The sequence below is a fragment of the Xenopus tropicalis genome, chromosome 1 (genome assembly GCF_000004195.4).
Source record: "Xenopus tropicalis strain Nigerian chromosome 1, UCB_Xtro_10.0, whole genome shotgun sequence".
NCBI lineage: Eukaryota > Metazoa > Chordata > Amphibia > Anura > Pipidae > Xenopus > Xenopus tropicalis.
Window position 1 is genome coordinate 194,059,300 of NC_030677.2, and position 12,912 is coordinate 194,072,211.

Here is a 12,912-nt window from a genome sequence, read left to right on the forward strand (position 1 = left end):
AATCTGGTTCATTACTGCTTTTTAATTCCCTATTTGCTTAAACGATATCCTATACCCTGTGCGCAAGACATGAGAATGGCTGCCTGTGAAATTAATGTGCAATGTGGTGAAACATCAGTCATAGTTATACTGATACAGATGAACAAGGGGCACTCATGTACAACAGCTGAATAATATTCAGTATATAAGCTTAAGGATAACCAACCAGCCCCCAGAGTTTGTTAGTAGTTGTTCCATGTTTTTTCTTTTATGATCTTTAATTTTCCCACATGTCCCTGTGCCATTTCTAGGAGGGCTCATGAAAGAGATCTCAGAAAACATTCTCTATATCTCATGCAAACATGGTGTTTTTTTTTTTTTTTTTAAAGATGTAGAGGAAGAGTGGGCACCCTGGGGGTAGCTGGTAAGCAACTAGAATCATTGAGAAGTGCCTAAATTGGTATCCACCAGTTATTTGACCTCTTTTTCTCCTTAAGGGTGAAGACACACTGGGCTACTAGTAGCACCTACTTTTTCAAGGCTACTAAACTCCAGAAAATCCCCTGCCATAGACAATACTGAGAATTGCCTCTGCTAAAACACACACAGAGACAATTATCAGTAAATGATCAGCATTGTCTATTTTAGTAGCTACTAGTAGCTCCGTGTGTCCTCACCGTTATAGGGGGTCATGAAGACACACCTTAACCAACATTAGTACCTAATTTTGTTTCTGACCCATAGGATAAGATTAATTGGTCTGCATAGTTGGGTTTGCGGCAATTGCATCTGATGGATCAAAACAAACGCACTTGCACTTGTGTTATGAAGCAAATAGGGTGCAGTTTTACTTTCAGAAAGCACATTCAAATCACCCAAATCTGGTGCACATATTGATTTAACCTACTGTGGAAACCCTGGAGTAAGGTGGGGTCATAGTTGGCGGTAGCTCCAGGAATCCCCATAGTTAGTAGGTGTACTTGTGCAACATTCATCAAAGGTTAGGATGGACACAATTTGCACAATTGTGCAGGAGCATGTTTGGATGCAAGTTGCATCAGTATGAACTTTCCATAGTGTTCATTTTGTAGCACCCACAGCTGTGGGTAAATTTATAAATAACCTCATTACATCTTAGGGTTAAATAGCATTTTACCTATTCATATACAAGCTTAGGTGTTTATTTCTATTAAAAAGCTTTATGTAAGGTAGCACAGACCATTTAATTATTGCCTGGCTTATTATATGAAGGTTCACTTGCTTGAGGGTAGTGCTATCACAGATTTCATAGGGTGTCTGCAGGGGTCTCACAATGTGATCTTTGCCCTGGGCCCACTACTTCAATAGACTGGCCTTGATCTTACACTTGGCTCTGTCCAATGTGTGTTGAATTTGGCTGCATAGACTTTCAAAAAAATGACTAAATGTAATAGTGGAAATCGTGGAAAATTTTAAACATGTTAGATGTATAATTCTGCCAGAGAGAGTATTCCCAATGTAGTTACATATAAATGTGACCTCTGCGCACCTCTCTGGAACTGCTTCGCCCAGTAGATTGGAATATACAGTGCAGTTGCACTCTTATAAGTGTTCTGGTTGGGTTCTGGGGGCACCAGCAATGTTTCTAATGCACTTTGAGGGGGAAAGCGACCGTCTAAACTACTTCTATAAACAGTTTTTTAGAGCTCAGTTACATTAAGCCCTTTATTGTTCTCCTTTGGAATAGAAGAATTTGCCAACGTTTAAGTTTCTGAGCCATTCTGTAATACAAATAGGACTTTAATTACCGCTTACGCAGGTATGGGTTATGTAATTCAGAGAATTGTGATTCAGTTAGCTCTAAATAAAAATGTCCTATTGTGTGCTGTTAAAATACATAGCCATCTGTTTGTTATTGACTATCTGCTTAATATACTAATGTAGGGACAAGCAGCAGGCACAAAATGTGCACAAATTTGTGTACAATAAAATACAGGCATTATAAACAGGGACCTGTTATCCAGAATGCTCAGGACCTGGGGGTTTCTGTATAAGGGATCTTTCCATAATTAGGATCTCCATACCTTATGGCTACTAAAAAAATCACATTTATTTCAACATTAAATAAACCCAATAGGATTATTTTGCCTCCAATAAGGTTTAATTAAATCGTAGTTGGGATCAAGTACAGGTACTGTTTTATTATTACAGAGAAAAGGGAATCATTTAACCATGAAATAAACCCAATAGGGCTGTTCTGCCCCCAATAAGGGGTAATTATATCTTAGTTGGGATCAAGTACAGGTACTGTTTTATTATTACAGAGAAAAGGGAATCATTTAAACGTGAAATAAACCCAATAGGGCTGTTCTGCCCCCAATAAGGGGTAATTATATCTTAGTTGGGATCAAGTACAGGTACTGTTCTATTATTACAGAGAAAAGGGAATCATTTAACCATTAAATAAACCCAATAGGGCTGTTCTGCCCCCCAATAAGGGGTAATTATATCTTAGTTGGGATCAAGTACAGGTACTGTTCTATTATTACAGAGAAAAGGGAATCATTTAACCATTAAATAAACCCAATAGGGCTGTTCTGCCCCAATAAGGGGTAATTATATCTTAGTTGGGATCAAGTACAGGTACTGTTTTATTATTACAGAGAAAAGGGAATCATTTAAACGTGAAATAAACCCAATAGGGCTGTTCTGCCCCCAATAAGGGGTAATTATATCTTAGTTGGGATCAAGTACAGGTACTGTTTTATTATTACAGAGAAAAGGGAATCATTTAACCATTAAATAAACCCAATAGGGCTGTTCTGCCCCAATTATATATTATTACAGAGAAAAAGAATATAATCTTTTTTTAAATTTGAATCATTTGATTAAACTGGAGTCTATGTGACATGGTTTTTCTATAATTCGAAGCTTTCAGAATAATGGGTTTCCAGATAACGGATCCCATACCTGTACCATTAAGCAGTTGCACTGAGATTTCTTGCATCCGTTAATAGAATTTTTAATAGAATAAAAATCACAAGCGGTGTGTAAAATGGCATTTTTTTGCGAATGATTAGCCCTGCTCGCACTTCAATACTGTGCACTAAATGTTTATTACATTGTACAGGTATAGGACCCGTTATCCAGAATGCTCAGGACCAAGGGTATTCCGGATAAGGGGTCTTTCTGTAATTTGGATCTCCATACCTTAAGTCTACTAAAAAATCAATAAAACATTAATTAAACCCAATAGGATTGTTTTGCCTCCAATGAGGATTATTTATATCTTAGTTGGAATCATGTACAAGGTACTGTTTTATTATTACAGAGAAAAAGGAAATCAGTTTTAAAATTCTGAATTATTTGGTTAAAATGGAGTCTATGGGAGATGGGCTTTCCGTAATTCAGAGCTCTCTGGATAACAGGTTTCTGGATAAGGGATCCCATACCTGTACATGTTTAATACCTGCTTGCTGATGGTGTAAATCTTAATGAAAAAATGTTACATGCACTGTGCACTTGTGCAAACGAAAAAAATACCTACTGTAACAAGACGGTATTTTTCTGTTGCGAAAGAGTGAACGTATTTTCCTATTACAACCGTTTTTTCCACTAGCCACATATATTACTTTCCCCCATAAATGAGAACACACGGTGCAGCTTGCAAATGCCCAAGGGAGACTTTACTTTAGCCCAGCCATTAAGCAATCATTAGTACGGGGGCACTTATCCATGGCCACTATTATTTTGCCCCCACCAAACTGTGTATAAAAGTATAAAAGGTCACATGGTACCAGTTTTATTAAGGATGTAACGTACGCTCAGTTGCACACAGTGTAGAAGTACTTTATATGGCAGGTTGAATTGTGAAAGCTGACAGGCACAATTACAGGAATTCTGGGAAAAAAATTGGGAAATAAATATCTTATAGTAAAGCTTTGGGATGTGCTCCACTTTATTAAAGGCTGATTTTGTGGAAAAGCCCAAGTCCCAAGCATTCCTGATACCTCTACTAATGAGCCAACCCCAAGTTCCAAAAAGAATGGGGGTGATTTTGCTTCCATATTCTGCCAAAGGGCACTAATCCTATTAGTCTGTTCAATGGCACGGAGAAATGCAGCTCAGGAGCTGTTAATACCACTTGCCTAGACCTCCATTCTGTTGGGTTAATTTACCTTATAGCTATGCTGGTGGGTAGAGATGTCAGGCTTTGACGGATATCCGTGCAATTGGACTAATCTACTGTCACCAATACTGACCCTTTTTCGCTCAACCGAATAAACATTTTCACTTTGAATATTTATGTGGAACAGACATGGGGATTTCTGCGTTCTCTGCTTCCCGCATTAAAGTAAAGCCCATCCGTGCAGAAAACAAGCGATTTGATGGAAGATAAGAGTATATAAAGAACATTAAGCAATGTGTACATTATAGTGGCCACTTAAGATGGTAGTTAGTGTTGTAATAGATTTCCAAATATTTCTGCATTGAGCAAGTTCAATTCAATACATTCCATGGATTACAGCTGGCAGTTTTATTTTTCTTTGCAGCTTATGAGGAAGCGCTTTGGCGGCAGTAGGTATTGCTCAGCTGCCCAACACTGGGCTTTGTCTCGTTAATTGTAGGTAGTGATGGGCAAAATGTTTCGCCAGGCATGGATTCCGCGGCGAAAAAATTAGCTGCATGTCCTAAAATTGTCGCCGGTGTCAAAAAAGAATAGTCGCGGGCGTCAAAAGAATAGCCACGCAATGAAATAATAGCCGCTGGCGACAAAAGAATAGCCGTGTGACGAAATAATAGCTGTGCGACGAAATAATAGCTGCGGGTGACGAAATAATAGCCGCGGGCGACAAAATAATACCCGCTCGACAAAATAATAGCCGTGGGCGACAAAATAATAGCCGGGCGACAAAATTATAGCCGCGGGGCGACAATTTTTTTGCCACACAACATTTTTGCCGTTTCTCAAATTTTTCGCCGTTTCGCGGATCTTTTGAAAGATTCACAAATTTTTCAGTAAAGTGTAACGGAACAGATTCGCTCATCACTAATTGTAGGTGGTGTGGCCAGTAATGATCTTTTGTGGCCACTTTAAAAAAATTGTGTATGCAAGCCACTTGTGAATTATGTGGGTTCATACAAATCAGGTGACCTGAAGGCTGGATTACTAATGGGGGAGCAGGGGGCAAAGTTCTAAAATCAGGCTGAAGTACCCATGTTTTTCACACTTTGGGGCCCATTCACTAAAATCTAATTTTTTTTGTGCTTAAAATCACGATATGGAAAAAATTCGGTGTAACCACGATAATTTTCTTATGTTCTAAAATGTCACAAATATGCTTTTATCGGTTTATGGCTTTGAAACCTTCACTGTATGATTCTGGAAGCCTCCCATAGGGCTCAATGGCACTCAACAGATCCAACCTGGTGAAAAAATAGTCACGATATCAAAGCTTGAATGAATTCTGAAATGGTCGTAGTCTATGGGAAAAGTATGATTTATTTGTGGAAGGTAATGAAAACCACAAAAAAGTCGTGGAATTTTTAACGAGATTATCGTGGACATTACGAAATGTTCTATAAGTTAGAAAAAATATGAATTTATCTCAAAAATACTTAATTGGGGTTTAGTAAATGGGCCCTTTTGTGTCTGATTCAATTCAGTGAGAAAAAGTCCCACAGTTTAAAACATGGATGAGATTTAATTAAAAAAAAAAACTTTTCTCCTGATTCAGTTCCAGTTTTTTTCCCATAGTCTTCAATAGAGTTTTGACGTGATAAACAGTGAGATAAGTTTGTCTGAATTGAATTGTGTCTCAAATTGAATCTTGTCCATGAGTTTTCACATGATAAACCTCTTTCTCATTGAATCTTTGTACCCTGCTCCACCGACCGTACCACTAGCACAAGTGGAGCTCAAAGACCTGTATTTCCCTCATTAATATAGCACAAGGGGTGTGTAGGGGGTGTTGCACAGACAACCCCTCTCGCACCCTTTCCGTTCTACATGCATATTTTTGGTAAGTGGGCTCTATGGTAGGTGATAAGGGAAGGGCTGGGGTGCATCGATGTTACTGGTTCCCACAGCAAAATTATTTTAGGGCCCTTTGAAAACTTCCAGCTGTTAACCAGTTATTCCATTATATAAGATTATACAAGTCTTATTAAGACTCATGCCCATTAGTGTGCATTACACCCCTTGGTCCCTAGCAAGTACAGGGTCTATTTCCTTATATATAGCTATACCCCAGGTATAAATGTGTGTGCTGATCCAGTTATGGTATTCTTGTATTTAGAAATGTCCTTAGATACATTTTTGAAAGGGTAGCTGCATTGTAGTCTTGATAGGGTGGAGATTTTATGGATCACTTATAAACAATGGGCAAATTTGCACCTTGGCAGAAACCCTTAGCAACCAGTGATGAGCTTTTTTCAGCCATTTGCAGGTAGAACCATGAAACTGAAAATGTGATTGGTTGCTACGGGTTACTGTCCCAGTGCAAATTTTCTCAATGATTAGAAATGAGCCCCAGTTTTTTACATTGCCCAAAACCACCTCCAACCACCGTCAAAGTCTGTTTCATCTGATCCAATCAGTATGTGTCTGGTTAGATAATAAGATCCACGGGGCAATGATTATTGGGCAGGGTAAACGATAATCCTTGTATAATGCTAATTTTATGGTATTGCCATATAAAGGCTAATGATAAAATATACTGTATTATAAATATAAGCAGGGGTTTCCTTCTATTCCTTTCCACACTGTAAGTATGTTAGTGTAGATTGATGAAGAATTCTGCGTAGACCAAACCCGAACAGTCAGAAATAATTGCCATGTTGCTTCCCTAGGGAGAGTTTTCATATTTCATTCACCAGAGCTAAATAATAAGGCAGCCAGTCTCACGTATAAAACCAAATATGCACAAATGGAGGTGTTCTGTGCACAGTAAGCCATAGTCACATATATTAAAGTTTAATTAACATTTAATAAGCTCACAATCACATCATCAATTAAAAACTGAGCGCAGTTTGCCTTCCCATTTCCTTTCCAATTGTACAGTTCCAGGACTGTAATTGGCTAAGAAAACCTGCCTGTTGTAAAATTATATAAGAAAATATAAAGCTGGGGACATTCAGGGGTTGTAAGTCTACATTCTATGCACCAAAACTCTTGGAGTAATTGAGGGCAATACGTAGAAATGCCCTCAGTGCATTTTGGTTGACCCTCCTGTTCTGTAATGTAGAGATGAGAAAGGAGAGATAACAGATTAATCTGAAACCCTGGCGCCTGTTCATCAGGGAGATATGTTGGGGATGTGTCTGGGCCTCGGAGTGCGGGACTTGCCTGAGCACAATGTATCACCAAGGGTCACTCCGTATGTTAGTACTTGCACGATATTCTACAAAACATTTTGATTTGTAAGTTTGCAGCAGAACAATATGTATCTAGGACTAAAATATATGAACTCTGTGAATAAATTGCAGGGTTGGATTTAAAAATGATGTGTTTATGTAATACTTGCTCTTTAGATCACTTATGCAGTTTTATTGATTTATTTATTTAACTGTTTACCAATTTATACAGCTTTTGCCTACTGGAAGCTTGGGGTGTAATCTGAACCCTCTCTACAGGTCTATTGCTTCTTCTGTCTGGCATTTGGCAACAATTGAATGAATTGAGCCAATCAATGATTCTTTATTATAATTATCCAGTACAAAACATATTTGGGGGACATATTAATGATTAATACCATATAAAGAAGTTTGTGTAGCCCTAGAGCATATATGGCGTCATACTAATCATTTTCTGCCCATGGGCTTCTAGTTGGCCAGCTTTCATTTATCATTTGAAAAGCATTTAAAGCAAAGTCAGATTCGTTGTCAGTGACAGGTAGATTGGCTAAAGACAGCATGGAGAGAAGATTCTACCCACAAAAACAAATAATATTATTTACGTGCTGGTTTCATTTTTTAACATTATGCAATTGCCTATTATTATGGAGGAGACTTTAATAGATGGTTCATTAGCCAAATCAACGATTGAGCTGTTCTGACAAGACTTGTCTCTGTGGAGCTTCCTAACCCATGTGACATATTTGGGAGTGAATCTGCATTGGGATTAATTATGCCTGTCTTTTCCTACTCCTGTACTGTCTTTAGTAATGCCAAGTGTCACAATTCACATGTCAATTCTGTCTTTCAGATGAGTGAATTGCAAGTATATCAGTTAATGCTGTCTTTGTGAATTAGCAGCACCCATGTTTACCCAGCACCCATGATCCTTGGGATATTATAAAAATAGTGGGACAGGCAGAGATGCAGGAGATGAATGGAAAAAGTCTGTGAAGATGAAAGATGAAGGGAAGGTATATGGAATGGGAGAGGATGGTGAGGAGCAGAGAGAGATGCAAAGGAAGAAGAGATAAAAATATAAAGTCAGAGTTTTAGAGATAAAGGTGAAGAGAATGAGTGTGAGGACAGAGAAGGATGCAAGAGAAGAAGATGAAGAATTGTGTAAGGAAGAGGGCTGAAGGGGGAGAAGAAGAGAAGGCAAGCCAGGGAGTAGGCAGATAGATATAAAATAGAAGGGTGTAATTTATTAGAGATAAAGTGGAAGGGGAAGAAGTAGGGACTGATGAAGATGAAAGACAAGGACCTAGAAATTCTTACTGGAAAAATAATAAGGAGAAGCAGACAAGGCATGACAGGAAAGGGACAGATTAAAAACCCAAAATAAAAAAGCTATTAAGTCTGTGGTGGTGATGATGATGATGATGATGATGATATATGATGATATATAAGGGGGAAGAATGTGAGGGAGAGAAAAAGAGAGGGAGACGGAGACAGTGAGAAAGATGGCAAGAAAGGAGTGGGGACAGAAAGGGATGTAATGGGGTAAACAGTTGCTTGTTAGGTTATTTAACCCAATACTACTCTAATATTAGTATTCCAGGACTTTGCCCAAGACACATTTTCCAAGACGCCATTTGTAAATATTCCTTGGTCCAATCCATACTGTATGAAGAGCTTCTGGAGAGTCGTATATTATATTGTTAAACTTGTGGCTCTCTGGTTGCTACCAACTATAACAACCATGAGTCCCAAAGTGGATATGGATGCTGGGAAGTATAACTGCCACCAGTGTGAGGGTGATACAAATGTTAAATCTTGCAACTTACAGCTTATAAAGTACACTATCCCCCTATATGTAATAAAAGGCACTAAGTTTACCCAGGTGCAGTAACTCACAGCAACCAATAAGATGTTTGCTTTTAAACAGGTGGCCAGTAATTGCTACCTGTTTAGTTGCTATGGGTTACTGCTCCTGGGCAAACTTAGTGTCTTTTATTACATACCTCCCAAAAGGGCCCTTTCAAATGCCAGTAGTTGCATCAGCCTCTCTGTCAAGTATTATGCCTTTTTCTTCATACAAACAGAATTCTGATGAGTGGTTTTCTTGAAGTTATGAACATGAAGAGAAACAAAATAGCCTCTGTAAAAATCCCATTTCTACCCTAACCCACATGCTGTGTAGAATCATGATGACCAGCCATTAATGTTGGTTATGTACACTTAATGCATTTATTCTGAATGTGAGTATTACATTGACCGCCTCCTTTTTACCACATCAGAATGTTAGTAAAGAATCCCTGCTGATCTGAACCCAAATAAACATTAAAATCCCACAGCGTCCAAAGAAAGACATAAAATGTTCAGTCATTTTAGTTCCGTGTGTGGGTGTCTTGATTGTGCGCAGCAAATGCTATGCGGCTGCTTCTGCTGTTCCTTCAACTTTCAACTATGAGAAATAATCCGGGCCCTGCGGGAAACCCCATGCAACATGTGCGACTGTTTGTTTCCGAATCGATTCTAACGCTGTGGTGCTAAAGTTTTATAAATTAGACCTTCCAAAATTCATTTGTAATTCATCTCACCGGGGCTGAATGTAACCAAAGGTACATACTGTATCTTCTCCAACAGGCTGAAATAAAATGCTAGATTTCTAACTATATATTATATATTTTATGTAGAGAGCAGTACCTGTCCAATGGACAGCACCTATTGTTTTTTGTTTTAGGGACTGGTTAAGACAAAGACGATAGGGTTCATTGAAGAACATACCTGAAAGTGTGGTTGCTCTAAAATAGACACAGTGGCGAGCGCATATTGATGCAGTTTGATGGTGCAGTAGAATGCCAATTTTACATTCACCAGGGGTCCATGTCAACATTACATATAAATACATAAAATACAAGAATGAAAAAAACACAAACTGTCTATATGTATTGTGATAAATCAGTGAAAACAAAATCTGGGGACGTACAATTGGGTTGGTTCTATGGAGCTTTCATCTAAACAGACTCTTGCACTTCCATATGCCTGCCATTGTATCCATACTGCCTCTTCTGCGCCACTCTGTCTGCTGGCACTGTGGAACTTTGAGCTACTGCCAGCCTGGACCTAGGGAAAGTACCAGTAATACCACTATAGGTGTGGGTTGGGTCAATAGGCGTACCAGACTTGCGCCCAGTGAATCGGATGCAATTGCCTTTTTGAACACACCCTTGAAGTGAAGCAACCCTCACTGTGAAAATGTTAGTTGCATGAAAAAGCACGTTCAGTTGCATCCATTTTTACCCCCTGGGCCCATTTGGGGTGGATGCAAATAGAAGAGTGAATTATGGGGAGAAAACACTGCATTATAGATAAAAAACTTGGTGTTTTGCATCTTCACTATGTGTGTCCGCCTCCCAACACCATTTTAGCCTACTGTAACAGTGGTATCAGACTTGGATTCAATTATTGGATCTTTGCTTCTCATCATGGCTACCATCATTGCGGCCATAGACATAGTACAGGTATAGGACCCATTATCCAGAATGCTCGGGACCAAGGGTTTTCCAGATAAGGGGTCTTTCCATACTTACTAAAGAAATCAATAAAACATTAATTAAACCCAATAGGATTGTTTAGCATCCAATAAGGATTATTATGTATGTATGTATGTATTAATATCTTTATTTATAAAGCACTATTTATGTACGCAGCACTGTACAGTAGAATACATTAATACAAACAGGGGGTTATTAAGATAATAACAGATAAATACAAAGTATAACAATAAATACAGATAAATACAAGATAAATACAGTTGCAACAAGTTAAGAGTCAAAGACACAAGAGGATAGAGGTCCCTGCCCAGTAGAGCTTACAGTCTATATATATCTTAGTTGTGATCAATTACAAGGTACTGTTTTATTACTATAGAGAAAAAGGAAATCAGTTTTAAAATCCTGTATTATTTGATTAAAATGGAGTCTATGGGAGATGGGCTTTCCATAATTTGGAGCTTTCTGGATAATGGGTTTCCAGATAAGGAATCCCATACCTGTATAAATAATAACTGTAGGACTGGGGGAGTCAATGAGTTAATTTTAATGTAAAGTATTAACACCAGAAAGCATTTTAGTTTCATACTTACATGAACCTTTACAACATGCCAGTGTCACTATTACTCATTCTAACACCAATAGCGAAGAGCAGACATGTCCCTGGGAGAAAATACAAGGAAATGCCCTTAGGAAAGTCTTGCTTTTTCCATTACATTCACATGCTACAATTCTTGGCACTGTTTTATAACTATATGCACCCGTTTTTATAGCATAATACAGTCAACCGAGAGGTGTTTCCACATCATTTCTTTTATTACCTTTATAAATAGACCCAAAATCTCCTTCTGCCTTAGCCAATAATAATATGTTTGCTCGATGAGGCAGGGACTTGTTTGCCCATGCAGCCATATGTGGTCCTATCTGCCCTTTACTTGGTGGCTCTTCTGATTCTAATTTTTTTATTAAGACTAGTGATGGGCGAAACTGTCCCATTTTGCTTTTCCAGAAAATACATTGGAGTCTATGAGCATTTTGTCACTCATCACTAACTGAACCAATGGAAGGAGAAGAAATGAAGTCCATTCTTTTACTTTATGGCAAAGTGTTAGACATATGCAGTGTCTTCAACTTCTTGTAGCATTACATTGACTATGATCAAATAAAGCACATTTTATTTACATAAAAATAATCATCTCTAATGGCCTCCTAAAATGATCTGTGAGGGATAAAATGGGATAAAATGCACACAGCTAAAGATAAGCCACCCAGCCCTTCTTCCATTCAAGACACAATTTGTATTGGCTCAGATTGTACAGATTAGACAGATGTGCAATAAATGGAGATCGAAATCTCCACAAAATATAAAAAAATCAAAGCCATGGAGATGTAAAACAATGAATCTTCCTATTGCTACATAAATGATCTATGAGGGAAAGATTTTGTGATATTTTTGTGCTCATTCCATTTACTGTAAGAAACATCAGTAGGGGCCAGCCAGGCACTCCAAAAGATAATTATGCAATTAATAACAAGAAGTTATCAAAGACCATGTCAGAAGATGTCTATTTTCTACATCAGATTTATTAGTGCTCCAGGAAAAGTAATGGCTCTGTATGGAGAGTATTTGTTAAACCACCACGTTTCATAAGGACCCAAAACAACAGTATCTGAAACACAGGCATATTCTGTTTGTTTGTTTATTTATATATATCTGTCTCATTCTATATTTTGTCACAATCATAGCTTTATGTACAGCTAATGGCCAAATGGTGCTTGGTGGGATATCCCTTAATCTTTCCTGTAGTATTTAATAGAAATGATAGATACAGCATGCAGATATGGGATCCATTATCCAGCATGCTTGGGACCTAGGGTTTTCTGGATAAGGGATCTTTCCATAATTTTGATCTCCATACCTTATATCTAGTAAAAGATTATTTAAACACTAAATAAACCCAATAGGTTTGTTTTCTTAGTTGGGATCAAGTACAGGTACTGTTTTATTATTACAGAGAAAAGGGAATCATTTAACCATTAAATAAACCCAATAGGGCTGTTC

General features: G+C 38.0%; 1 protein-coding gene across 1 annotated transcript in view; it reads left to right on the forward strand.

The window, feature by feature from the left end:
- Positions 1 to 12,912, forward strand: part of hcn1 (hyperpolarization activated cyclic nucleotide gated potassium channel 1) — a 227,630-nt gene that overhangs the window by 46,007 nt on the left and 168,711 nt on the right. The window lies entirely within an intron of this gene.